Here is a 6,390-nt window from a genome sequence, read left to right as displayed (position 1 = left end):
CAGCTCTATGCAAAACACCCCTCCCCACCCCCCCCCCCCTCCCCCCAATCAGGGAGAGTCACCTATCATCGTCTTTGTCTTTGCATCATTCCCATCCCGCCCTCATGAATATATGTATAGAAAGACCTCTATGAAGAAACAATTAAACCGATTCTTTAAACAAATCATTTTTATAATTCATTTTACATGTATATACACATAAACAGATGTGATGATAGTATCATTAGTTTCGTAGCAGTTTATTGAATGAACGTCTTGACATATTTCTGTACTATAATCTGATTCTGTTAGTAATAACATTTCTACGATTTGCATGAAAGTTGTCAGCACTCAACACTGACAGGTTTCTCAGACAGTTGCCATAGTAACATTCTGACACCTGTGCTTCTCAGCCAATCAATGCAATGGAATTTTGTCTGATTGGATGGTTGTCTGATCTGAAAACTTGTCAGACAATAAAATAATGTCGATGAATTGCCCCTGATAAAACCGCCCCGGATCTCCGTGGTGGATCTATTTGGATGATACAGCTTTCTTTAAGGTGCATACCATTATTCTACACCCCTTTGCCTTTCCTTTCATTTTCACTCTCCATAAATTAAAGCCTAACTCTCACGCCTCTTCTCAATATTTACCCCATTTATCTAAAACTTTTCTTTGTCGCGCAGTCTATTCCTTCACTTCCATTTCTCCCATTTTCTTGATAAAATCTCCCCTGTTTTTATTCTGGTAAAGGTCAATTTATTCATGATTAAATCACAGTTTTTGAGTGCTTGTCACCTCCTTTCAGCTTAAATAATTCACATGCATGGTGCTCTTATTCTTCAGCCTCGAATTTCCTGTCTATACGAGAAATAGAAAATGTCGTGTTTTTTTTTCGTCCTTGGATAGTATTCTCCCAAGTCACTTATCATTATGATAGCAGAAGACTTGATTTGAATCGTGGAGCACTAAAATGCCTAAGAATTGTGGTCTAGTTTTAATAATGTCCGGACGATCTTGCCAAATCCAAGCTAAATGATAACACTTAAAATAATATGGAAAATTACTTTATATTGAACCTTGAATATCAAAATTGTACCAAAAAATCGTAATTTAACAAATTATTATCAATTTGATGACTTATTTTGATCTTAAAGCGTGTATTCTTTGTTCACGCGGCATATACGCTAAAAAGGGTCTAGTATGATGATGATGATGATAAAATCAGTATGCTACTTCCTCTACTACTACTACTACTACTACTAAATAATAATAATAATAATAATAATAATAATAATAACAACAATGATAATATGATAATAATAATAATACTAATAATATTAATAATGATAATAGTGATAATGATAATAGAGACGATAATGATAGTTGCAATTTAACAATGGTGACAACAAAATGATATTTTACTAATAAATGACAACAATAATAGATACAGAAAGTTTTTAGATCTTTTTCGATCATGCCTTTAAGCATTTTTCTTCTTTCGAGCGCCATGTAGCCTAAGTGAAATTTCCTGCAGCAGGACTGGGTCACGGGATATACTTTGAGCGTGTTGTTACCGTACCAATTTTGTCAATTCACTGGTAGGATGTACGATATTTATTCGTTAAAGATATAACTCTGTGTTTTCTCTCACACCCCGATAATTATAATAGGCCTATATACAGACAGGGTATTAACATTAAGAGCTAAACTAATTTTCAAATTAAAAAAATCCAAGCGAAATGAATAGGCCTATATTACTCGCTTTTCCAATGTAATGAAGGATAGTTGATATACTAATCAGAATTTGTGTAGACTATTGCATACTTTAGATTCACAACATTAGACATAGTGCTTACTTAACTACTATTATTATTCATTAGTACTATTATTCATTAGTACTATTATTCATTACTACTATACTACTATACTACTACTATACTACTACTACTACTACTACTACTACTACTATACTACTACTACGACTACTACTACTACTACTACTACTGCTACTACTGCTGCTGCTGCTACTACTATATACTACTAGTACTACTACTACTACTACTACTACTGTATATACTATACTACTACTACTACTACTACTACTACTACTACTACTACTACTACTATTGCTACTACTACTACTACTACTACTACTATTGCTACTACTACTACTACTACTACTACTACTACTACTACGGGCCTTTATTATTGGAACCCCGTTTGGAAGAAGAAGATGTCAGTTACTTTCTGAAAACAGCCTCATGATATACCCATTTTGTGATCTTGGTGATTGCTATTTAGAATATCAAAGAAGTGTATGAAAAATCACTCTTACGAAATCTCGGGTCAACAGTAGGAACGTCACATGACTTTGGTCATGTGATTACTAGTATATACGGTACATATTATGTTACCATAACTATATACCGCAACTACTGTATTCACAGAAATTAGACGGAAAAGGCGTCTGTTAAAGTATTTTTAAGCTCGCAAACAAGATTTACCTCGCAGTCATTATAGTCCCTCATAAAAAAAACACGTTATTTGTAATAATAGACTTAAACTATAGAATGCGAGTTAACGTGTTAGGACTATCATTGTGTATTATAAAGCATTAACTACCCGGATGCAAGGAGGGAGGCTTGCCAGACATGACAACAACCAGGCACAGACATCGCGGTGTATAATAAACACTGTACACTGACCTCGGGGAAAGGGTTGATAACTTGCTTTTATTATGTATTTTTATATGCGGTATATATATATATATATATATTATATATATTTGATGCACAAATTTTCGACGATGTAAGTCCTATCGTCTTTCTCAAGTGACTGCAGACGATAGCTAGGGCATCGATCGTCGAAAATTTGTGCATCATATAAACTTATATGTCATGTATGTTGGGAACAAAGCATGAACGTGTCAACCTTGTTTTTATAATTATAATTTTATAATTATAATTTGTGCATCAAATATATATAACATATATATATATATATATATATTTGATGCACACATTTTCGACGATGTAAGTCCTATCGTCTTTCTCAAGTGACTGCAGACGATATAGCTAGGGCATCGATCGTCGAAAATTTGTGCATCATATAAACTTATATGTCATGTATGTTGGGAACAAAGCATGAACGTGTCAACCTTGTTTTTATAATTATTATTATTTATTATTATGATTGATCCAACAGGTGGACTACATATATCCCCTGTCAATGGCTGTTTATTCATACATTTTTTCATTTTTTTGCGAGAAGTTCCTTATTGCGTATTTTGAGAATGGTAATATGGGTACGTTTATTGCTTAACATTCTCGCCAATGATCGTCGTTGACAAGTGGTGTGATGATAAAATCAACTGAAGAGGTCGAATGTGGACTATTAGGAAAATATTTCCTGTTTTTATTTTAAAGTCACAAGCGAGCGAAAGTTTTCGAACTTTTAGAGCCCAAAACTAATTTTGTGTTAGATTTTGATAACAATGTTCAGGAAATAATGTCATACTTACCAATTTCCTTATCATTTTCTTTTTTTTCTTAGCCACCCCCCCCCCCCTCTATTCCTTATAGTTAGTGTTGCTGATGTATTATACCCATTGGAATGGGTGCCAGGTAAAAATGGCAGAGGTAAAATTGGCAGAGGTACAAATGGCAGAGGTAAAAATGGCAGAGGTAATAATGGCAGAGGCAAAAATGGCAGAGGTAAAAATCAAAATAGGTGTTACTTAGATACCATTATATCGACCTGTTTTGAAGGAGAAGGTCACCCTGACAAATGGTTTACTGTAAAAACAGCAGAAAATATATTGGTGAAGGTTTGAGGAGAACCCATCAAAGATTAAGAAAGTCATTAAAAATCGAAGGGTTTTTTTTTATCTGTGACGTCATACGAGCAGCTGCCCCGTATTTTATGCACCAAAATGTATACTTTTCAATGTTTTAATCAGTGGGTCATGATTGCTAAAAAACATCTTTCAGGAGCGGATGTAAAATTATTTTTATGTTGATAAATACTTAAGGTACAATAAAAACCATTTTCATTTAGTTTTAAATGACATTTCATTGATGTTTTTTATTACATCATATATGGAAAACTGCTCGCAAATGACGTCACCATTAAAATATAAAATTCTTATAGCTTTTTAAATCTTTGATGGATTCCCTGGAACCCTCACCAATATTATTTTAATAATTTTCTGCTATTTTTACAATAAACTTTATGTCAGGGTGAATTTCCCCTTTAATGAATTAAGTACACTACTTGGGATCCAAAGTGTGCTTTAAATTAAAATATCAGAGGAGCGATTTGACATGAGAAGGCCGTGCATCTAAGTCGAGAAAAAAAAAAGAAATATCAATTCAAGTGTTATCAATTTGGTGCAGAAGATCTACAGTATGATTTTAAAATGTTACCCTTTCCATTAGTTCAACATTCTTCTATTAGAACTTCTATTCTATTCTATCTTCTGTGTTTTTTGTGTGATGATGTGTGGGTGAGTGTGTGTGTGTGTGTTTATTTATAACCTTTTTTACCCGTGATGATATTTGTTTATTTGTAGGGCCCCGGCTATAAGCAGCTTTGCTTCTTAGGGGTCCTGACCATTAAGTAATTTTAACCTGTTATACTTTGTATTAGTTTGTATCATGTTATTTTTGTAAATATTTTGATGTCTTTTTAATGGTCAATAAATTGAACTGAATTGAATTGAACATTATAATTTTATTCTCAGAACCTTTCTTATTTAATCTACTGTACATGGAGGGGCTTTTGGATTTTTATTTGGCATGGGGATTGATGACTGGCCATTTATACCTCTGTCATTTAAACCTCTGCCATTTTACCTTTACCATTTTTTACCTCTGCCATTTTTACCTTTTCCATTTTTACCTCTGCCATTTTTACCTCTGCCATTTTTACCTTTGCCATTTTTACCTCTACCATTTTAACCCCTGCCATTTTTACCTCTGCCATTTTTACCTCTGCCATTTTTACCTCTGCCATTTTTACCTTTGCCATTTTTACCTCTGCCATTTTTACACCGAGCCTTTGAAGGCATGCACATGTCAAATGAAATTCGCAACTTTGGGAACAGCAGAATAATGGGTTGTTGCGGGTTAATCAGCAACACATCCTGCAGGCCTCCACCAGCCCCCCCCCCCCCCCTCCCACGCCACACACACATACACAAAAATACATGAAATAATGTACCCTATCTTTGGGATGCCCCCATAGTTTTCTATGGGCCACCGCAACTAAAAATTCGAAATTCAATAGTTTGCCAATCTTCCAAAAGAATATGACTTTGTCAAAGAGGGCGCTAGTTATATTATCACAAAGAGGCATGAATCTCCGGCAGAACTCTGTATCAATATAGAGCCCTCAGCACCACGATGGTAGCCAAAATTTATTTCAAGATATTGCTTATATTCATGGCCCTAGGAAAAATTTCCTTGGGGGTGCTTCGTGTATTATTCTCCATAGGCAGCACTTCCTTGTATTGTGGTAGATGTGTAAAAATTGGAAAATGTAACCAAAATAATGACGTCATTTTGTATTAAAACCTTTTTTTTTTTTTGCTTTTCAAATTTTTATGGACCAATTAGATCCCCTTTTTGTATTGAAACCGTTTTTTTTTTGCTTTTCAAATTGACATCAGCATCCCCATTAAAAAAAGAAAATATTTCCCAGGGCCCTGCTTATATTGTATATTTTGTTTTTCTTTAAAGTTCTCCCCCACCCCATGCAAAGAAAACTTTATTCATCCCTTCCAGACAATCTTAAACCAATGTAATGCAACGCCAGCTTCATCTCTATCAAATCATGATTTATATGTTCTCTTCTTAAAAAAGGAAGTATACCTTCAACTGTTTTATCATTCGAACTGGGGTATAAATGGGCGTGGGGAATTAGGGCTCTTCAAGTTTTTTTTTCTTATTCTTAAAACAGTAGGGGAAAAAAGGAGGAAAAGAAAGAAAATGAAATTTAAAGGCTGACAATGATTATCATTTCTGAATATTATGCCAATATCTATCAAAAAATTTAATTTTCATATTCATAAGGTCAAAATTTTAGCTCGCACATTTGTATTTCTCACGACTTTTAGTAGAAAATTTGCCCAATAGGTCATGTTTTGCCTCCTTAAAATGTTTGGCTCATGAGGCCACCTGTTGCCAAAGGTTGTTTGCATTTTATCTAATTTTTATCTCGCACAATTTGCTTTCTCACAATTTTTAGTACAAAATTTGCCCCATTGGTCATGTTTTGCCTCCTTAAAATGTTTGACTCATTCGGACACCTGTGACCTCTGTGATAAGATCTGGAAAAATGAACTCAATATTTGTTTTTAATCAGTGGCTCATGTACTATATTTCAACAATTCTGTGGACCTCAGAG

The sequence above is a fragment of the Lytechinus pictus genome, chromosome 15 (assembly GCF_037042905.1).
Source record: "Lytechinus pictus isolate F3 Inbred chromosome 15, Lp3.0, whole genome shotgun sequence".
NCBI lineage: Eukaryota > Metazoa > Echinodermata > Echinoidea > Temnopleuroida > Toxopneustidae > Lytechinus > Lytechinus pictus.
This window is presented reverse-complemented; position numbering follows the sequence as displayed.